Source organism: Mustela erminea, chromosome 19 (assembly GCF_009829155.1).
Source record: "Mustela erminea isolate mMusErm1 chromosome 19, mMusErm1.Pri, whole genome shotgun sequence".
In the NCBI taxonomy this organism is placed as follows: Eukaryota; Metazoa; Chordata; class Mammalia; order Carnivora; family Mustelidae; genus Mustela; species Mustela erminea.
The window spans coordinates 46,251,348-46,275,367 of record NC_045632.1 but is presented as its reverse complement, the minus strand read 5'-3'; the positions used below and the strand labels follow the sequence as shown (position 1 = coordinate 46,275,367).

Genomic DNA, 24,020 nt, shown 5'->3' with positions numbered 1-24,020 from the left:
CTTTTCCCCCACCAGCACCTCAGTAGTTCTAGACCCTAGAGATTTCCCTTTAATAGGACACAGTTTTTGTTTTTGTTTTTTCATAAGTGAGGGCACTTTAGCTTATCTTTTCTTCCACAATGCAGGAACAAGAAATCTAAAAGTTTACTGAAAAATAAGAACTTGGGATTTAAGATACTTTGGGATATATTTTATATTCCATATTACCTGATTTTAATTATAATTTTAATTATAATCTTAAATATCTAAGATTTTTTTGTTTTAGATAAAATTGGACTTATTTCCTACCACAAAAGGTGAAAAAGATTTTGTTAACAATAATTTGACTTAATATTCTTCTTACTTTAACAAAAAAATCTATATTCTTCCAGAAAAAAATATGATAAGGGAAATCTTTATGTACTCGAGACATTTTCAAGTTCCTGATACCTATTTCCTTGAAGGGAAATAAAATACCTACTTTTTAATATAAATAGTTTCTATGTATGCTCTTAGAAGTCTCATCATGGCTGATAGTTCTAATGGTTGTCTAACCTGAAGAAGATAGAATGAATTGTATAGGGGCGCCTGGGTGCCTCAGTGAATTAAGCTTCTGCCTTCAGCTCAGGTCATGATCTCAGGGTCCTGGAATCGAGACTCACATCAGGCTTTCTGCTCAGCAGGGAGCCTGCTTTCCCCTCTCTCTGCCTACTTCTCTGCCTACTTGTGATCTCTTTTTCTCAAATAAATAAAAAATTTTTTAAAAAATGAATTGTATATATTGTTCCAGATAGCTCTTCATAGGGAGAGGGGAAAAAGTACATGCTATGTAAGTTAAAAAAACAAAAAAACAACAACTGTCATTAATTTTTTTAAAAGGTGACTGTAATAGTGTTATCTTTATAAAATGCCAATTGAGAAATCATGCCTTTATTTCTACAGCAACTACAAGATACTTGTTGTATGAGTTTAACTCCAGACCACATAATTAAAATGTTTGCATTCACCCTTCCAATCTTAAACATATCTTAAGCTTAGAATCTCAGTTGTTAACCGGTACCATTCAATGCCTGAACTCCTGTTTTCCTTACTCTCTTGGGGAGGGTGATGTCTTTTTTTGAAATGTAGATTTGTTTTTTAATCAGTCAACTTTCTAGTAAACATCACCTCCTCATCTGTGAAAGAGGGATAATTGTTATCAATAAAGAAACAAATGAGATAACCACAAGATGAAAATGTTAGGTTAGCTGTTGCTTTGCTATAACTATTATTATTCCTGTTTACTAATTTTTCCCAGCAATGGTAACTGCTTTGAGAGTAAGGTCAAGTATCTAGATAAGGTCCTCTAAGGAATCTTGAGGATTCCTCATAGAAACAAATGAGACCCCTATAGGGTACATCTGTCATAAGCTGTCTATACACTACTACAGAAACAGGTCTTAGGATTTTGTTTTATTCCTTCCTTCCCTAAATCTCAATCTTCTCCCTTCTCTATATAAGGATGCCTACCACTGGATTAGGGTCTAACCTAACTGAGAATGACCTTAATTTGGGTTACATCTGCAACAACCTCATTTCCCAATAAGGTCACATTCACAAATACCCAAGGTGAAGGTGAAGACATGAATATAACTTTCTGGGGGATATCATTTGACCCAAAATAGAGAATATCATATTTAAGAAACTGTACAGAATTCATATAATCCCTGTCCATATTCTGCAGGCCCGGGGTTTCTGGAAGTCTTTTGGCACTCCTGTTTTCCTCTTTTTATCACTGTGGGTAGCACTTTTTAAATGACCCTAGCCCTCTGAACTCACAGCTTCTACAAAGTCCTCTCTTTATAAAAAATTATCTTCCCAGGCAAAAGTCTTGATAGTACAATTTTAACAAATTCCTTTCCTCGTTGTGGACAAGAATTGAATTTTTACATTTCCTTGACACTAGAATGGGGTACGATATAAAAAACCTAGAAACCACTCATGTATCCTCCTGCTCAACTGAATAATCTGTTTCTCAGGGTGCCTTCTAAGGAGGTGATTATCTTTTAACCGAGCTCCTATTCCATGTAAGGAAGATCTCATGCATGGCATTTCCTCATATCCCACATCTTTATGTTCTTCTTCTGAGATTGGCTAAAATCTCCTAGAAGGCACTGATTTGACTTCTGAGAGTAGTACCACTTTGCCAAATATAGCATTAGTTAAATTGCTTCCAGGTCATCTTGCTCTATATTTTTGCTTGGTTTCTCAAAGGAAAATATAACCTTAGAAGAAGTTATATTATAACTTCATTTATGCAAATCAGTACTCCCTCAACATCCTTTTCTCAATTCCATCTGATCTGCTTTCGATTCTACATTTGACATTGCTATTCTTTTGTTTAAAAAAAAAAAATTACCTAACTTTGCCTTTCCAGGTGCTATGGTTCCATCTCCATTTTAGTGTCCTTTTTCTTATACAAAATTATATAAAATGTTCTAAAAATAAAAAGAATTCTGTATACCTATCATATAGCTTAAAAAATAACACACTGACAGATATAGTTCAAGCACCGTATGCGTTCTTCCTTAGTTCTACTTTTTCACTCTTCCCTGCTACAAGTACATATTACAAGTTACCTCCACAACCAATTACTCTCTGGAAGCTGATGTTTGTAACCCCATGAATTTTTCTTTTTTAAACTAAATTATATAGTGTTCCATATATTTTTAAACTTTAATTCGGTATTATACCTCTGACAGATTCTTATGCAAAATATTTTTGCTCAGATTATGATCATGAGTTTCATCATACTGATACAAGCTTTTATTCATTAAAATTTTAATGAATTCATTATTTTAATAGCTTCACTTTTTCATTCAAATTTTTCTTTTTCTTTTTTTTTTTTTACATTCTTCTATTGATGGACATAGAGTTAGTTTCCATGTTTTGCACTTATAAACAATGCTGTTTGAACAGTCCATTAGCAGATCACAACTAGTTGTTTTTTTCTTTTTCTTTTTCTTTTTTTTACAATTTATTTATTTATTTGAAAGAGAGAGAGAAAGAGAATGTGTGGGGGGAGGGGCAGAAGGAGAGGGAGTGAGAGAATCCCAAGTAGATTCCCTGCTAAGCACAGAGCTGGACCCTAGGCTCAATTCCAGCACTCTGAGATCATGACATGAGCCAAATCAATAGCTGGATGCTTCACCAACTTAGCCACTAAGTTGTCCCTCCCTCTTTTTTAAAAAAATCTTCATTTACATATAGTTCACATACCATAAAATTTGTCCTTTTAAAATACTACTCAGTAGTTTTTCAGAATATTCACAGAACTATTCAGCCATCACAAGTTCTAATTCCAGAATATTTTATAATCCCCCCCAAAAAACCCCTCTCCCACTCCACTTCTGCTTCTCTCAGTCCCTGGCAAACACTAATCTACATTCTATTTCTATAGATTTGCCTATTAGGACATTTTATATAGACTCAAACAATATGTAACCTTTTATGATTATCTTCTTTCACATAGTATAATGTTTTCAAGGTTCATTCATGCTGTAGCATGTGTATTAATTTGATTGTAGTGATGGGTATATACATATATCAAAACTTAAAACATATGATTTAAATATATGCAACTTATTGTATGTCAATTTTACTTCAGTGAAGCTATATTTTAAAAATAGAGATTTTAATAGATGCTTCATCCAAAGAAGTTATACATAAAGCAAATAAATACATAGGAGATACTTTAGATCATTAGTCATCAGAGAAATGCAATTAAAATTATGAGACATCTAATACACAGGTACTGGAACAGTTAAATTTAAACTACTAACACCATCAAAGAGCTGATATGAATGTACACTAATGAAAGTGATCATAAGTTGCTGATAGGAAAACAGAAGGAATAGCCACTATGAAGAAAAGATTGGTAGTATTTTATAAAGTTAAATATATTTTTATCATATGACCCAGCAGTATCAATCCTATGTAGTCACCTAGCAAAAATAAATATTTATAATCACACAAAGACCTATCGGCCAATATATACAGCACTTTATTGCTAAAAGCCAAAACCTGGGAACAACCCAAAATGTTTACAAACTGGCAAATGGACAAATTATGGTACATATCTGTAATGGAATACTACTCAACACACATAAAAGGATAAGCTACTGATATATGCAACAACATGGATGAAACTTAAATGCATTATACTAACTGGAAGAAGCTGGACACAAAAAGCTGCATAAGATGCCATTAACAAGATGTTTTTAAAATGCAAATCTATGAGCAGCAAATCTCAGATAAGTTTTGCTAGGGGCTGGGAGTGGAGGTGGAGAACTGACGATGATGGATAATGAGGAAATTTTGTAGATTTACAGAAATACTTCATATTTTGATTATGGTAAAAGTTCACAACTGTTTACATTTGTCAAAATTCATGGAACTGTATTTCTAATAAGAGTGAATTTTACTCTCTGTGAATTTCGCCTCAATAAAACTGACTTTAAAAATAAGAAGCAGGTGTGAGTGGCTCAGTTGGTTAAGCATCTGCCTTTGGCTCAGGTCATAATCCCAGGGTCCTGGGATCAAGCCCCAGGTCACTGGGCTCTCTACTCAGCTGAGAGTCTGCTTCTCCTTCTCCCTCTGCTGGGTCCCCCAGCTTGTGTCCTCTTCCCCTTGCTCTATTCACTCTCTCTCTCAAATAAGGTAAAAAATCTTAAAAAAAAATTTTTATAAAAAGCAGACATATGAGAGAACAAAATACAACTTCAAATATCTAACTAAAAACAACACAAGCATAAAGACAATACAAAAGTGCTAAAAACCAGAATCATATATACAGTATAAAAGTATAACTTTCAAAAATCAAAGATAAATAAAAACATTTTCAAGAAAACACTAATAGAATCCATGACCAACAAGCCACACTATAAGCAATGTTCAAGGAAGTTCTTCAGACTTAAGGGAAATGATACAAACTTAGACAAGAAGCAAGAGTGCCAGAAACGGTAAGGTGTAAAGAAGTAAACTTTGTTCTCATTTTTTAAATTTCATTAAAACCTTCTCACAAAGAAAATGTCAGGCCTAGAGAGATGCACTGATGCATTCTATTTAACAAAGAAGTAATACCAATTCCATACAAACTCTTCCAACTTAAAGAAACTCTTCCTCACTTAAAGAAACCAGCCAGCCTTGCCCTAATCCTAAGACTAGGGACAAGAAAGCAAAACCAAAGACTAATCTCTCTTAAGAACACTCTAAAAGAAACAGAAATAAAATCACATTAAAAGACACAATAACAATCAGGATATAGTATGCTCATGTTCAGGTAGAATAACACAAAGATGATAATTCTTCCCAAAATAATCTGTATATTCAAAGTAATTACCATCAAACCCCCAAAAAGATTTCTCATGGCATTTGGTAAACTTATCATAAACTTAATATGGAGGATCTAACAGCCAAGAGTAAGGTGAAAAACAACTCATATGAGGAATAAGGGCAGCAATTTAACTTATCAGATACTGTTTTATTTTAGAGCTCAAAAATGAAAACATTGTGATATACGTGCAGGGCTAGACAAATGAGACAGACTAGAGAACTCAAAAACAAAGACAAACAAATGGAAACTACATGGGACAAACATGATATTATCCCTTTAGTGGCAAAAGAATGTCATATAACGGGCTGGCAAACTTGTTCTGTAAAGGGACAGACAGTAAGATAATTGGGTTTTGAAGCCCATGTAGTCTCTGTCACAACTACTAAACTCTGACATAGTGGCACAAAAGTAGCCACTGACAAGTAAAGATGTGTCTGTGTTCCAACAATTTTATTTACAAAAATGGTGAGCCAGATTTGGCCCATGAACCATAGACTTCCAAACAGCAATAAAACAATAAAAAAAAATTTAGTTAAAGCCATTCTTCACATCATACACAAAATTAAGTTTCAGGTGAACTAAAGTTCTAATGTGAAAAAATAATGCTTTAAATAGTTCAGAAGACACTGTATAATAGACATTTGGTGGAATTTCACAAAAAGTATTTCAATATAAAACATTCAAAAAATTAAGGCAAGTAAATTATTTTAACTCTGTGTCTGTCAAGAATTTTCCTACTTTTTATGTTAATTCAAAAAGATTCTGGATACAAAATCTTGTCCACTTTTTTTTTTTTAAGATTTTACTTATTTGACACGGAGAAAGAGAGAGTGTGAGAGAGGGAACACAAGCAAGGAGAATGGAAGAGGGAGAAGCAAGGCTTCCTGCTGAGCAGGGAGCCCTAGATGGGGCTCCATCCAGGACCCTGGAATCATGACCTAAGCCAAAGGCAGATACTTAATTGACTGAGTCACCCAGACACCCCTTGTCCACTTATTTTTTGTATGCCTCTGTGCCCATATACTACCGTCATCTGTGGTTGACTTTGCTATGATTTTAAGAAGCATTTCAGTGACTTCTCCAAAATTCTTAAATCAGTGCTCCTTTAAAAGTTTTGTTACTAATACAATTGTTTCTCAATCTCACTTGCTTCAGAACTGTGAGTTTCAAAACAACAGAAATTAAAAGACACTTTTTTTTAAAAAATAAAACACCTGTTTTTGCTGCATAACTACTACTTTTTTAAACAATAGAAATAAACTTCTAGAACTGAACAGGGGCCCTAGAGATATCCATACTTCAAAGTGGACCCTAAAACTCCCTGAAATTGATACAAAATTTTTGTATGTTATATTGTATACAAGATCTCCAAGACTTATCTTGGTTCTTAGAGGGGACTGTGAACGCCACACCCCACAGTTAAGAACCTCTGTTCTAGAGGCTGGACATTTAGAAAATTACGTTGAATTATCCAGTTAGAAAGAAAAAGAAGATTCTCATAGTCATAGACAGGAGATGTTTGGGAAACATCCTGAATCTCAGGTCCTGAATCTCAATTTGACATTTAAATACGCTGGGGAGTGGTGGGAAATCAGGTCATACCAAGTAAGTTGAAATTTAGTGAAGAGGTTTCAATCAGCTGTTGCTTTTGTTTCAGATCAAGCCTGAGTTTGGATGTACTCCAAAATACAGGTGAAACGCATACATGAATAGGTCTGAGAAGGAAAAAAATAACCATGTTTTTGATACGAATCCGTCATTATTCAGAGTCAGCAACTGCACAATAGTAACTTACATTTTTGTGTTGCTTTATACAGAGCTTCCGATCTCCACGTGACCTTCACTACATCCCACTCGGGAAGATTGGGACAGCAGCATCCTCTTTCTTGATGAGGGACGTCCTGGATTCAGATTGTGAGGTGTGGACGCTCACCAGTTGCTGCGGAGACATCTTTCCACAGTCAAGAGCAGATGTAAAGTTTCTAATACTGATGAGGGGGAGGAGGATACAATTATGAAAGACAGCGGTGGGCATAAAGTGCAGCTGGTGGGACGCGGAAGCGCTTCAGAGCTCGGGAGGGTTGTTTCTGTCTCTGAATCGCAGGGAAAAAGACGTGAGGAGGTGTGTGTAGGCGGACAGAGGTCCTGCCTCAGGCGAGTGAAGCAGCCTCCTGAAGTCCCCCATCTCGCGGCGACCTGTTTGACTCAAGGCCCCTACACCTCCGGCCGCCCTTTTTGTCATCTTCCCCTCAAAGTCGCTCACCACAAGATTACTGGCTTCAGCAAAACGCCCAGCCCCATACCGCACCTCAAGAACTCAACGCGCCATAAATTCAAATACGAAGTCTGGAGTCGCACCGCCCCAAACGTCTCCTAGAGTGAGGGAGAGATGGACCAATCAAAGCCAGAATGGCTCCAGACGCTAAAGTTGGTGGGCGTGGTAAAGGAATGGAGGCGGGTCGATACGCTGTTGCTAAGACGACGGCTTCCGGGTGGGCGGGCCGAGGTGACTTCGGACCGGAAGACGAGACTCCGCGGGAAAAGCGTCCCTGTTAGTTGGACAAGGAGCTGTTTGGCTGAGACAGTTTCCTCAAGAGTAAAGGCGGGCCTGTGCTAGGGTCACGCCACTGGCCTCCGTTTTCTTTACCCTTCTGTGTCACCAAACGATATTCCTGTCCAGTTACAAAGTGCAAGTTGTTTCCCTCAGGTAAGCGTGTGGTAACCCTACCCACTCATTATATAGGGGTTTATGGAAAGTCTAGTCCACTTTGTCACCGGAGGAGCAGGTACTGAAAAAAGGAAAGGGTGAAAATTCAGTATCTTCTTAGAGTGCGGATTTTTTACTGCACTGTACACATTTTGTAGTTTTAAAACACCGCGTGCAATTCGACTTACTGTTAAATTTAAATTTCGTTGTTGTTCTTAAATTTAAAATTTGGTTATTCCTGACTGCCAAATTCCATCTTAACCCGGTAATGGAGAAAGACCTAAATTTTCAAATTTTCTGTTAACAGTGTCAAAGATTCTCATACTTAAACTCTTAATCTCCCACAAATCTGAAGGTAGATGGTGAAATGGCCAGGTGTTTTGAGCCTGAACCATTCCAAGAATCAAACTAATTCAGCTCTTTTCTTTAGGAGAATCATTTTAATCTAAAATAATTGAAGCCAGGTGCTAAATATGGCGCCTTTGTTTCAAAGTGTATCTCGTTTGAAGATATTTGTCTCACATAAGTCGTGAAGTAAACCTTGAAATGATAGAAGAGAAATCAGGCTCTTTAAAGACATAATTCTTCTAAAAAGATTTGCTGCTTTAAAACACACTGTTAAACAAACCACAAGAGTCATTGTTAAATTCTTGTCACCAGTGTCTTTAAGAAAACTTCAGCAAAACTTACCTGCTTATCAGGAAGAATTTAGTTCTCTAGAGTTAAGGCAAGGAAGCATTTTTGAAAGCTTAGATCTATCTGTGTTTAGGTTCCTGCCAACCTCTTAATATTTCATCTTCAGAACACCCTGCTAATGAGCACTCTTCCAGCAGCTTGGATGAAACATTTTGAATAACTTCCCCAGCCTCTAGGTTAGAAATTTCATTAAATAAAAAATTAAATACATTAGAATGCTTAGGTATGAAACATTAATGAACTGTGTAATACATTCTGCAAAAGAGGAGGCTCTTAAGAAAACATAGGCCACCTGCATTGTGGAGCCATCTAATGTGATGAGATTTGATATATAGGCAAGAGATCAAAAAATGGCCAGAATTTCAAAAGAGAATGTTCAATGAGCTGCTTAACTGCCCTCACAGACTATTTGAAAATAAAACTAAATCTCAGCAGAGACCCAGGAGACTTTAGAGATGAACCAGAGCATCCTTTGGATGTCAGTATTGTACTGAACAAAGTCAGTTGGACTCTTACTTATCTGGCAGGAAAAAAAAATGCCTAAATTTTATAAGGACTTAGTCATTAATACTGTATAGTGACTTAAGTTTGAGAAAAAACTTGAACTCCTTAGATGTACCTATAACATGGAAAAAATATGTTTATTCAAATAGTAGATATATTTGTTTTTGTACACTGTTCCTCTCACCTAGATGTCCTTTCCTCTCTGCTTAGTTGACTCTTACTTATCCTTTAACACCTAGGCTAAATTCTAATTTTTTTGAGTTGTAGCCCATAATTAATTCTCACTCCAGACCACCTATAGAATTATAACATGCTCTTTATTTGGCATTTTTGCTTTAGACCTTGTGATGTTTCTCCTTTATATTGACAAATATATCTTACATATAGTTTGCCTCAACCACTAGCTTTTAAACTACTTAGAATGGTATTTGCCGTGTACCTGGCAAAATGACTTGAACATAGTAAACATGATTTTGATGTAAAAATGACTAAGGTTAAGGTTAAATATAATTGGTAGCTATATTAGTTTGCTAGGATGACTTTAACAAAATACTGTGGACTGGGTGGCTTAAGCAACAGCAATTTATTTTCTTGTAATTCTAGAAGGTAGAAAGTCCAAGATCAAGTTGTTAGCAGGGTTGATTTCATTCTGAGGCCTCTCTCCTTGGCTTATATAGATGGCCATGTTCTGACTTTGTCTTTGCATCGTCTCTCCTACGTGCATGTAAACTGTGTCTTAATTTCTTCTTAAAAGCAGACCATTCATACTGGATTAAGGTCTACCCTAAAGACATTTTTTTAAGCTTAATTATCTCTTCAGAGATCTTGTCTTTAAATATGGCTGCATTCTGAGAAGCTGGGGATTAGGACTTCAACAAAGAAATGTGGAGGTTTGGTGGGGGGTACACACAGTCCAGCGCTTACCAATAGCTGGTGCTCAAAAAGCAGAAAAGGTTGGGAGCTGTTGTCTGTCACCAATAGAATTCTTCTGTTTAGACCATTTATATAGACATAAATATGTAATCAGATTAGTGTAAGATAATAGGAAGTAGTAGAGCCTGTGTTAAATCACAGAGTGTCTGCCTAAGCAAAACATTCAAATTAAAATTTGTAAACAAAACACATCCCTAATAATACTAGACTATGCAAACAAAACAAAAAGACTAACTGGTTTTGGCTTATAAGGGATAGGTTTGCAAAAACTACCAGCATATTATTTAATTTGGAATCTGTAACCTTTTATGATAGATACTGGACATATTAAGCATGTTTTGGCATATCCAAAGGAATTTTCCCCAGATGTCATTGGTTCACTGTTGAGGGTGGATGCTCCAGGGGCCCGGAGATCCATCAACCACAGAGCTTTGCAAAATGGCGCCTGGCGATTTGTGTCTAGAATGACTGATCGTAAACAGGAAGTACTACCTATTGGCTGTTGAACTATTGCTATGCTGTGGGTACTTGGTAACAAGCTTAAGATTGGTGGATGCATATCGCTGTCTATGCTGATTGGCTTAGCTCCCCTATATAAGGCGATGGCCATATGAAATAAAGCCCCTTGCTTTTTTGAAACCCAACCGTCGGAGGGTTGTTATTATCGCTGCTGGACGGCGATAAATGGTGGCCCCTACGGGGAAGGAGGCGGCACAGCCCGGCGGCAGCGGACAGCAGGACAGCCGAAGACACCACCTCCCTGCTGAGCGCACTCGAGCCTACTGCGCCGCGCGAGCCCAGCAGCCGCTGGGGCCGCGGGAGCCTGACGTCTCCGCCCGCCACCTTTCTCCGTTTCTAACAGTGCACTGAGGTAAGTGACGAATTTATTTAGAAGAAAATTCTGGCCAGAGAAGTTTTAGGAAAGTTCACTGATTATAGTGACCATTGCAACATAAGCTCACTGGTGTTAGTGACGATCTTGAGAAAGCTCACTGTTTTAGTGACGATAGCAGACTAGTCTTTTCTTTGCTTCTTGACTATTTATTTCTGATCTACTATGAGTTCAGAGGTCTCAAGAATGCGTATGGAAGGGCCTCTGCGGGAGTTGCTAAAAGCAAATGGAACTCCTTTGAAAATGAAAACTGCTCGGGTGTTCTTGCGCACCGTAGAAGGAGTCAGCCCTTGGTTCCTAGATGAAGGATCATTAAACATTCCACAATGGGAACATTTAGGGGAGGATCTTAGGAAGGTTGATAAAGAGAAACCCCTTCCATCTGGCACACTCGCTATATGGGCTCTCATAAGATCCTGTTTGCTTAGCCCCAAACCCCCTGAGATTATAAAAGAAAGCCTACAAGCAGGGGAACAGGTCTTGGAGGAAGTAAAAGAGGAACGATCGAAGGCCTCAACTATAGGGGCCTCTTCAGAAGAGGAAGAAGAGCTTTCAGGGGATGAATTAGCAAAAAAATTAAGCAACTTATCTTGTGAGTCGTTGCAGCCTTCAGCTCCCCCACCTTATAATCCTGAAATAAATTGTAGCTGCCCAGGAGCCTGCTCGCACGATAGACATGACGTCACTGATTGGAATTCAATAGGACAACAGTTAGGCTTAGCCCTACCAGTCTTTCAAGATCAGCAAGGGAATCGCGTGCATCAGCCATTAGATATTAAACAAGTAAAACAGCTAAAAGAGGCAGTCATGTCTTATGGCCCTTAGGCTGCTTATACTATTACCTTACTCGAGACTCTCGCAGAACAAAACCTAACACCTTTAGACTGGAGTAATCTAGTGCGAGCTTGCTTGTCTGGAGGGCAATATCTTATGTGGAAAATATGCTCGCCATAATGCGGGAGCTGGGAATGGAGCTTGGAATTTAGAAATGCTGACTGGTACAGGACAGTTTTCTGGAAATCAAAATCAGATCAATTTTCCACCTGCAGTGTATTTGCAAATTGCTACTGCTGCCGCTAGGGTGTGGAAAACCATACAAGGCACAGGTGATTTACAGGGTCAATTGTCAAAAGTTATCTAGGTGCTGACTCCCCAGCTAAGGTTTTGAGTAGCTACCCAGAGGCCATAGCTGAACTAATTCTGAAAGCCATCAAAATAGCCACCATTTCCTTTGGGACGTCACCCGCGTTGATCATCACACCCTACACCCCTGCCCAACTTCAATTCTTGAGTAACTCCTCCTCTAATTGGGCCATTATCATGACTAGTACTACTGCTAAATTTGACAATCATTATCCCTCCCACCCTTTATTACAATTCTGGAAAGAACATCCCATAATTTTCCCAAGGATAACCAGCCAAAAACCTATTGATAACGCCCCTGTGGTGTTTTCTGATGGTTCCAATAATGGAACTGGCGCCTTTATGGCAGATGGGAAAATTAATACATTTTTGTTTCCCACTACCTCTGCTCAACATGTGGAATTATTAGCAGTCACTGAGGTCTTCAAGGCATTCTCCTTTTGCCCCTTCAATTTATTTTCTGATAGTAAATATGTAGTATATGCACTATCTCTGTTAGAAACAGCAGGAACTGTATCTACTAGCTCTTCTGTACATACCTACTTAAGAGCATTACAAGTTCTTATTTGGAACAGAAAGCATCCTTTTTTTATAGGGCATTTAAGAGCACATTCTAACTTACCTGGGCCCCTCTCGTTGGGAAATGCCCTGGTCGATTCTGCTGCTAAAGATCTACATATATTTAACTCTATAGAAGCAGCAAAAACCTTTCATGAGAAATTCCATGTGAACGTTTCTACCTTAAAATTAAAATTCAAACTTACTAAAGCTGTAGCTCGCGATATAGTTAAATCCTGTGAACGCTGTGTCTCCTTACTCCCTCAACCTTCTTTGGAAGTCAATCCTAAGGGGTTACTCCCTAATCACATATGGCAAATGGACATAACACATATGCCCAAATTCGGACTCTTAAAATACGTTCATGTTTCCATTGACACTTTCTCTGGATTTATTACGGCCTCCTTGCATTCTGGAGAAAAAACTAAAGATGTTATCGCACATTGTTTGCATTCGTTCTCTGTTCTAGGGATACCAAAACAATTAAAAACAGACAATGGCCCTGGATATAGCTCTACTACATTTAAACAATTTTGTGCTACATTTGGAATCACTCATGTCACTGGTATCCCCTACAGTCCCCAGAGTCAAAGCATAGTGGAACGTGCCCACCTATTAAAAATACCTTATTTAAACAAAAAGGGGGAATAGGAGATACATTCCGATCCCCAAGAGACAAACTATCCACTATCCTCTGCATTTTAAATTTCTTGAATGTGGATAAAAACCAGCGTACTGCCGCCGAAAGACATTGGTGCACACTAGGCAATTCTCAACCTAAGGTTCTTTGGAGGGACCTTCTGTCGGGTCAATGGAAGGGCCCAGACCAAGTGCTAATCTGGAGCCGAGGCTCTGTTTGTGTCTTTCCAGAGAACGCTCCATCCCCTATTTGGGTCCCTGAATGGCTAGTCAAGCCAGTCTTACACTCGGCACCAAAAGAGGCAGAAGCCCAAAAGGACGACAGCCATGGTGACAATAATCCGGATGATGATGATCTACGCACTCCTGACCATGACATCAGGACAGACCCTTTGGGCCATTGTTAAAGCCTGGCCCTATCCACTCCCTTTAACGTCTTCCTCTGCTACTTACCCCGCACTCTTAACTACTAATTTATTATGTAACTCCTCTTAAAAGCACAACTTTTCCCAAACATTTGAAACGAGCGTTGAAGTGCAAACTTGTTCTAAAAATATCACGTTTTTGCCTACTCCTGTTTGTATTCGCCCCCCTTTTATGTTTCTTGTCAGTAACAGTACAACCATTTCTAATAAGTTGAACTGTATGTTGAACACTTGCTTCCTTACACAATGTTGGAATGCTACAGGCTTTTCATTTGCTATGATAATGTGTATTCCAGTGTTTTTGCCTATGCCCATCTCTGTCCCAGAGGGAGACCTTCCAGTTTTGCTGAGACTTATAAAAGAGACTTTGGTATCACCGCTGCCGTGGTGACAAATGTTGCCGCCTCCGCTGCTGCCGCCGCTGCCACTGCTACTGCACTTGCCATTGCTATTCCTGCAGCCAAGGAAATTAATCAACTGTCTACGAATACCGCAGAAGCTCTACAAACCCAGAGTGAAATTAATGATAATCTCGCTGCGGGTATTCTTTTTGCTAATCAGCAAAAAGATTGACTTGCTACAAGAACAAATGGACATTGTAATACAACTACTGACTGTAGGATGCCTTCGCTCAGATACTGGACTCTGCATTACTCCAGTTGCATATGATAACTTCACTCGAGCAGCTAATTATTCCAGGGAATTATCCAAGATGCTTACAGGCAACTGGAGTGCCAGATTCGAGAATCTGACAATACAGCTTCGTGCTAATATTGTTAACATTAATGCCAGTAAGATAGAAGTAGCTTCAGTATCTCAATTTGTTGCCTTTATGAAAAATGTTGTAGGATGGGGGAAGCAATGGTTTGGGTTCATATCCATGGGTGGATTGCTGATATTCGCTGTGGTGTGTTGCTTATGGTGCATTTGCCCCATGATGAGGATTCATAAAAGAGACACCATTGCCATCAAACAAGCTCTGTTATCCATCGAGTCCGGACAGCCGCCCCAGGTATGGCTCAGTATGCTGGATCGGTAGTCAAAGACGGGTAAGATCGTAGGCGGAATATACCAACCTAAGACAGGACATGATCCTATAAACATCATGATCCAATGACGGGTAAGGATATTCTTGGCCTTGCGACAACCTAAGACAGGCACGACCCCTGCTGAGTCTTTCCTTCTACCATAAAACAAAAAGGGGGAACTGTTGAGGGCAGATGCTCCAGGGGCCCGGAGATCCATCAATCGCAGAGCTTTGCAAAATGGCGCCTGGCGATTTGCCAGAAGGTGTGTAGAGTGATCGTAAACAGGAAGTACTACCTATTGGCTGTTGAACTATTGCTATGCTGTGGGTACTTGGTAACAAGCTTAAGATTGGTGGATGCATATCACTGTCTATGCTGATTGGCTTAGCTCCCCTATATAAGCGATGGCCATATGAAATAAAGCCCCTTGCTTTTTTGAAACCCAACCGGACGGAGGGTTGTTATTATCGCTGCTGGACGGCGATAGTTCACACATAACTTTGTATTGAGTACCTGCAGTTGTGAAGGAACTTGACTGAGTGTGGTGCTGTGCTGTGCTTAAAATCCACAAATGTGGCCTCATATATCCAAGAGTTACAGAGACATCCTATTTTTTAGATACTTTATTAAATGCATAAGTATGCGTAATTTAGGTTTGTTTTAGTACAGCTTTATCCTGTAAATAAACTAGAACCAAAAAATTCCTTGTCAGATTATTTGCCCTCATAAGGTCAAGGCTTTGCCCTGAAGTACAACTGTGGAAGACATGAGACATAAACAAAGGTAATTATAGTGCAAGACAAAATTCACACTTTAAAAGAATTATAGATAAAGTACTGTGGGAAATTAGAGGAGGAAAAGATTTTTTCCAGCTGGGTATTTACCAAAGGTATTTAACAAAGTTAGAATTAATCTTTCCTATGGCACCTGGTACTTCTAATGTAGCATTAGTCAATGTGTTATATGGTAGCTATTTATAAATATTCACATCTTTTCCAATACACTCTGAAACACACTAGAATGTCTTAGTCTTTATATGCTCCAATCTAGTGTTCCCCCAAAGTATTAAGAGTCACCTGGGGAATTTTATTTTATTTTTTTAAATTTTATTTATTTATTTGACAGAGATCACAAGTAGGCGGAAAGGTAGGCAGAAAGAGAGAGAGTGGGGGAAGCAGGCTCCCTGCTGAGCAGAGAGCCCGATTCGGGCCTTTATCCTAGGACCCTGGGGACATGACCTGAGCTGAAGGCAGAGGCTTTACCCCACTGATCCACAGGGTGCCCCACCTGGGGAACTTTAAAAAAAAAAAAAAAAAAAACTTCTCAAATCTCTTTCTAGAGATTCTTGGGGCACCTGGGTGGCTCAGTCGGTTAAGCATCTGCCTTCAGCTCAAGTCATGGTCCCAGGGTCCTGGGATCGAACCCTGCATTGGGCTCTCTGCTCAACAGGGAGTCCGCTTCCCTCCCTCTCTGTGCCTGCCTCTCTGCCTACTTGTGATCTCTCTCTCTGTCAAATAAATAAAATCTTAAAAAATTTTTTTGTTTAACTCTATTTCTAGAGATTTTAATTTAATAAACCTGGAATGGTGATAGAGAATCTATTTAAAAAAGGCTTCTCACTTAATGACTGTGGTTATCAGCCCCATTTGGAGCCTCCTGCCCTAGAGCACCTAGTATGTAGTATGCTCTCAATAAATTCTTGTCACATTAAATAAGCAGAGCTGTGACTTAGTAAGATTAATAATACTCCAGTGTGTAGGATGAATTAGAGTGGAAAATATCCTAGAGGCAAGGAAGTACTATTACAGATGTCCAGCTGAGAGATAAAACAGCCCTAAACTAGGGTTAAGTCCATAGAAAAGGAGAGAACCAAATAAAAAACATTGAAAAGGTTGACCAAGCTACAAAATTAGATGATACTTGGTATAATGCACTAGTTCCCAAACATAGTGTGCCTAAGACTTAGATGTGTTTGTTTAAAAGGTGGGTTGCAGGAATCTTGTGTGAAATCCTAGTTAATCCAGGGTGAAGCAAATGAATCTGCATTTTTAACAACCCTTACTCATGATTTTGATTTAGGTTATTTAATCTTTTAATTTAAGACCTCAGTTTAAGAACACACTGATCTGCTGACCACTGTAAGAAAGAAGATTGAAAAATCTAAAGATTAAATCTTGAGTGACAGGGAGGATGATAAGCCATTAACAGATATGCAGTATATGGTTTAGAGGAAAATAAAGTTCATCCATGAACTATTGTGGACATTGCTGCTATAAACCTTAGGGTGCATATGCCCCTTCAGATCACAATTTTTTTTATCCTTTAGATAAATATGTAGTAGTGGGATTTTTTTAAAGGTCTTTCCAGGGTAGTAAAGTAGTAAAGGAAATCAATAATAAGCTTAATTAAAAATTCCCTTTTTAAGAAGTAAAACAAAAGAGTAGAAGGAATTTCTGGAACAGAGTTTTTTAATATAGGCCTTAAAAAAGAAATTTTTTCAAGTAACAGCCTTTCTAGACTTATCAAGAAAATGGTTTTATAAATGTTATCTTATATGCCAACCTTATAAACTATCCCTAAGTACATAAGTAGTATAGTAATTTATATAACAGACTAGGATTCAAAATTCAGGTCTACCTTTTAATAGATGAGTATACAATCTTGGTTAAGATCCTGTTAAATAAAATGGAAATGAAATGATACAATGTTAAATATGTGTCTGACATATAATAAAGATTAAATAATAATGACCTATTGAGTGACCTTTTTTAAGTTACTTAATTGTTCTCAATTTTTTAAAAAAGATTTTATTTATTTATTTGACAGACAGAGTCCACAAGTAGGCAGAGAGGCGGGGGCGGGGCGGGGAGGGGAGGCTGTGAAGCAGGCTTCCTGCTGAGCAGAGAGCCCGACGTAGGGCTCGATCCCAGGACCCTGGGACTGGACCATGACCTGAGCCAAAGGCAGAGGCTTAACTGACTGAGCCACCCAGGTGCCCCTGAATTTTTAAGTGTTCTCTGTAAAATAATAAGTTATATGGACAAAGACATCCATGCAGGGAGGTAGGGTTACTAAGATTAGGTTATTAGAAAATTGGAATTATCAAAGGACTTTGCAATAATGTTTAATACATAAAAACATTCAGTAGATGGCTAATGCTATTATTCAAAATTCTAAAAGTAATATCACTTATTTATCTGTGTTTTCACAGTCCTTAGAAATACATTCTTCATATAGTCTTTTCAATAGTATTGTGAGATTGTCCCTTTTTTATAGATGAGAGTCAGAAAGCTTGAGTAACTTAGAGCCAAAAGAAGCAGCAAAGTTTTCTCACTCCTAGGCCAGTTCTGTTTTACATGGTACAATATTTGGCATTTAAGTCACAAACCTTATTTTTTTTACCTTTTTATTTTGAAATTTTAGATTCATATGTAATTGCTAGTAATAGTATACAGTGGTTCCTTGTACACCTTCACGCAGTTTCACGCAATGGTAACTGTATCTTGTATAATTACAGTATAATTTCACAACCAAGAAATAGATAGCTAATAGGCTTACTTAGATTTTACCAGTTTTACATACACTAATTTGTGTGCATGCGTGCATTCTATGCAGTTGTATCTGTGTGTAGATTCATGTAACCACCTTTATAGTCGAGATACATAACTCTGTTTTCACCATATGATTTGTTATACTACATTTTTGATAGTCACAGATCTTCCACCTAGATCCCAGTTGCTAAGCCCTGGCAACCACTAAACTGTTCTACATGTCTATAATTTAGTTACTTTGAGAATGTTGTGTAAATGCAATAACAGTTGTAACTTTTTGAGATAATTGAGTCTTACTGTTAATTAAATTTATGTTTCATTTGTAGCAATTAAAAGTAAAGACATTTTTTCAAGTTTTTAAATTCCAGTTAATGTCCATTGTTATATTAGTTTAAGGTGTACCATATTGTCATTCAGTCATTCCGTACATCACCCAGTGCTCATCACAAGAAGTGCACTCCTTAATCCTCATCACCTATTTAACTCACTCACCCACCCTCCTGCCCACTGGTAACCATCAGATTGTTCTCTGTAATTAAGAGTCTGTTTCTTGATTTGTCTCTCTTTTTTTTCCCCCTTTTGCTCATTTGTTCTGTTTCTTAAATTCTCCATATGTGTGAAATCATATAATACTTATCTCTCTCTGATTAACTTACTTCATTTAGCATTCTACTCTATAGCTCCACCCATGTTGTAGTAAACGGCAATATTTCATTCTTTTTTATGGCTGAATAATAATTCCATAGCATGTGCAGATATATACCTCATCTTTATTCATTCTTCAGTCATTGGACACTTGGGCTGTGTCTGTAATTTGGCTATTGTAAATAATGCTGCTATAAACATGGAGTGCATGTATCTTTTTGGATTAGTATTCTTGTATTCTTTGGTTAAATACTATTTTTTTAGATTTTATTTATTTATTTACTTGACAGGCAGAGATCACAAGTAGGCAGAGAGACACGCAAAGAGAGGGGAAAGCAAGCTCTCTGCCGAGCAGAGAGCCTGATACGGGGGCTCGATCCCAGGACCCTAAGATCATGACCTGAGCTGAAGGCAGAGGCTTTAACCCACTGAGCCACCCAGGTGTCCCAAGGTTAAATACGATTTTTAACTTTTCAAGAACCTCCATACTGTTTTTTTCTTTGACTGCATCACATGGCATTACTGCCAGCAGTACACAAGGGTTCCCTTTTCTCCACATCCTTGCCAACACCAGTTGTTTCTTATGTTTCTTGTATCTTTGTGTTTCTTGTGATTTTAGCCATTCTGACTGGTGTGAGGTAGTATCTCATTGAAGTTTTGATTTGCATTTCCCTAGTGATAAATGATGTTGAGCATTCGTTCATGTATCTGTTGGGCATCTGTAAGTCTTTGGAAAAATGTCTTTTCAGGTCTTCTGCCCATTTTTAAATTGGTGTTATTTGTATTTCAGGTGTTGAGTTGTAGAAGTTCTTTATTTTGGATACTAACCCTTTATTGGATTTGAAATTTGCAGATACCTTCTCCTATTCTGTAGTTTACCTTTTATTTTGTTTATTGTTTTCTTTACTGTGCAGAAGCCTTTTCTTTTGATGTAGTCCCAATAGTTTATTTTTGCTTTTGTTTCCCTTGCCTCAGGAGACATATCTAGAAAAAATAGTGGCCATGACTGATGTCGGAGAGGTTACTGCCCATGTTCTATTCTAGGATTTATACAGTTTCAGGTCTCACATTTAGGTCTTTAGTCCATTTTAAATTTATTTTTGTGTCTGATGTAAGAAAGTGGTCCAGTTGAATTCTTTTGCATGTTGCTGTCCAGTTTTCCCAACACCATTTGTGTTTTTTTATTTAAATATTTTTCTTTTTTTAAAGATTTCATTTATTTATTTGACAGAGATCACAAGTAGGCAGAGAGGCAGGCAGAGAGAGAGAGAGACGAGGATACAGGCTCCCCTCTGAGCAGAGAGCCTGATGCGGGGCTCGATCCCAGGACCCTGGAATCATGGCCGAAGGCAGAGGCTTTAACCCACTGAGCCAGCCAGGGGCCCCTCCAACACCATTTTTTAAAGAGACTTCTACTCATTGCATATCCTTGCTTACTTCGTTGAAAATTAACCTGTAACTGTCTATGTATTTTTGGGTTTTCTATTCTGTTTTATTGATCTATGTTTCTATTTTTGTGCCAATACATACTATTTTGATTACTACTGCTTTGTAATATAACTTGAAGTCTGGAGTTGAAATATGTCCAGTGTGTTCTTTTTCAAGACTGCTTTGGTTATTCAGGGTCTTCGATGGTTACATATAAATTTTAGGATTGTTTGCTCTAGTTCTGTGAAAAAAGCTATTGATATTTTGATAGGGATTGCATTGAATACGTAGATTGCTTCTGTAGTATAGACAGTTTCAAGATCTTCTTCCAATCTATGAGCATTAAATGTTTTTCCATTTCTTTGTGTTCTTTCCTTTCTTTCGTTAATGTTTTATAATTTTTAGAGTATAAGTCTTTCATATCTATGCTTAGATTTATTCCTCAGTACTTTATTATTTTTGATGTAATTGTAAATGGGTTTGTTTTCTTAATTTCTCTTTCTGCTGCTTTATTATTGGTGTATACAAGTGCAACAAATTTCTGTATATTGATTTTGTATCCTGCCACTATACTGAATTTGCCTATCAGTTCTAACAGTTTTTTGGTAGTATTTCATGTTTTCTATGTATGGTATTATGTCACCTGCAAATAGTGAAAATTTTATTTCTTCCTTACAGTTTGGTTGCCATTTATTCATTTATTCATTCTCTGCTGTGGCTAAAAGTACTTGAGAGTGGACATCCTTATCTTGTTCCTGACCATACAGGAAAAGCTCCTTTTCCCCCCATTAGACATTATGTTAGCTGTGGGATTTTCCTGTATGGACTTTATTACATTGATGTATGTTCCCTCTAAACCTACTTTGTTGAGGGTTTTTATCATGGATCTATGTTGTACACTCTCAGAGCTTTATCTCCATCTACTAAAATGATCATATGGGTTTTGTCTTTTATTGATGTGATGTATCATGGTGATTGATTTGCAGATATTGAAACACCCTTGCAATCCTGGAATAAATCGCACTTGATCGCAGTGAATGATTTTTTAAATGTATTGTTGGATTTGATTTGATAGTCTTTTGTTGAGAGTTCTTGCATCTGTGTTTGTTAGTTATTGGCCTGCAGTTTGAGTTCGTTCATTCGTTCTTTCTTTCCTTCTTTCACTGTGTTGTCATTTTCTGATATTAGTATCAAGGTGATACTGGTCTCTCTTTTTCTTTTTTCTTTTTAAATTATTTTTATTAACATATAATGTATTATTAGCTCCAGGGGTACATACCCTCCCAATGTCCATAAACCAACCACCCTCATCCTACCTCCCCTCACCCCAGCAGCCCTCAGTTTGTTTTGTGAGATTAAGTTTCTTATGGTTTGTCTCCCTCCTGATCCCATCTTGTTTCATTTTTTTTCTTTCCTACCCTCACAAACCCCCTGTGCTGCCGCTCAAATTCCTCATATCAGAGAGATCATATGATAGATAATTGTCTTTCTCTGATTAACTTATTTCTCTCAGCAGAGTACCCTCTATTTCCATCCACGTCTTCGCAAATGGCAAGATTTCATTTCTTTTGATGGCTGCATAGTATTCCGTTGTATATATATACCACATCTTCTTTATCCATTCATCTGTTGATGGACATCTAGGTTCTTTCCATAGTTTGGCTATTGTGGACATTGCTGCTATAAACATTTGGGTGCATGTGCCCCTTTGGATCACTACATTTGTATCTTTAGGGTAAATACTCAGTAGTGCAATTGCTGGGTTGTAGGGTAGCTCTATTTTCAGCTTTTTGAGGAACCTCCATGCTGTTTTCCAGAGTGGCTGCACCAGCTTGTATTCCCACCAACAGTGTAGGAGGGTTCCCCTTTCTCCGCATCCTCGTCAGCATCTGTCATTTCCTGAGTTGTTAATTTTAGCCATTCTGACTGGCATGAGGTGGTATCTCATTGTGGTTCTGATTTGTATTTCTCTGATGCCAAGTGATGTGGAGCACTCTTTCATGTGTCTGTTGGCCATCTGGATGTCTTCTTTGCAGAAATATCTGTTCATGTCTTCTGCCCATTTCTTGATTGGATTCTTTGTTCTTTGGGTATTGAATTTGAGAAGTTCCCTATAGATTTCGGATACTGGCCCTTTATCTGATATGTCGTTTGCAAATATCTTCTCCCATTCTGTCAGTTGTCTTTTGGTTTTGTTAACTGTTTCTTTTGCTGTGCAAAAGCTTTTGATCTTGATGAAGTCCAAATAGTTCTTTCTTACCCTTGCTTCCTTTGCCTTTGGTGATGTTTCTAGGAAGAAGTTGCTGCAACTGAGGTCGAAGAGGTTGATGCCTGTGTTCTCATCAAGGATTTCAATGGATTCCTGTCTCACACTGAGGTCTTTCAACCATTTAAGGTCTATTTTTGTGCATATGGTGTGAGGAAATGGTCCAGTTTCATTCTTCTGCATCTGCATTCTTCTTCTAATTCTCACAAAACCATTTGTTGCAGAGACTGTCTTTTTTCCATTGGATGTTCTTTTCTGCTTTGTTGAAGATGAGTTGACAATAGAGTTGAGGGTCTATTTCTGGGCGCTCTCTCCTGTTCCATTGATCTATGTTTCTGTTTCCATTGTTCTTTGTGTCTGTTCCATTGATCTATGTGTCTGGACATCCAGATGGCCAACAGACACATGAAAGAGTGCTCCACATCACTTGGCATCAGGGAAATACAAATCAGAACCATAATGAGATACCACCTCATGCCAGTCAGAATGGCTAAAATTAACAAGACAGTACCATACTGTCTTGATGATGATAACTTTGTAATAGAGCTTGAAGTCTGGAATTGTGATGCCACCAGCTTTGGCTTTCTTTTTCAATAATCCTCTGGCTATTTGGGGTCTTTTCTGATTCCATATTGAATTTTAGGATTATTTGTTCCATTTCTTTGAAAAAAATTGATTGTATTTTTGAAAGGGATTGCATTAAATATGTAGATTGCTTTAGGTAGCATAGACATTTTCACAGTATTTATTCTTCCAATCCATGAGCATGGAACATTTTTCCATTTCTTTGTCATCTTCCTCAGTTTCTTTCATGAGTACTTTATAGTTTTCTGGGTACAGATTCTTTGCCTCTTTGGTTTGGTTTATTCCTAGGTGTCTTGTGGTTTTTGGTGCAGTTGTAAATGGGGTCAACTCCTTAAACTCTCTTTCTTCTGTCTTGCTCTTGGTATACAGATATGCAACTGATTTCTGTGCATTGATTTTATATCCTGACACTTTACTGAATTCCTGTACAAGTTCTAGCAGATTTGGAGTAGAGTCTTTTGGGTTTTCCACATAAAGTATCATATCATCTGCAAAGAGTGAGATTTTGACTTCTCTTTGGTGATTTGGATGCCTTTCATTTCTTTTTGTTTGACTGCTGAGGCTAGGACTTCTATCTAGTACTATGTCGATTAGCAGTGGTGACAGTGGACAGCCCTGCTGTGTTCCTGACCTTAGGGGAAAAGCTGTCCATTTTTCCCCATTGAGA

The 24,020-nt window shown here is 37.9% G+C and overlaps 1 long non-coding RNA gene across 1 annotated transcript; it reads left to right on the top strand.

Moving 5' to 3' along the window:
- The first annotated feature begins 11,031 nt into the window (after positions 1–11,031).
- Positions 11,032–13,939, top strand: LOC116579028. Its single transcript, XR_004281118.1, has 2 exons — positions 11,032–11,064; positions 13,657–13,939. It is a non-coding gene; the product is annotated as an uncharacterized LOC116579028 (long non-coding RNA).
- The last annotated feature ends 10,081 nt before the right edge of the window (positions 13,940–24,020 follow it).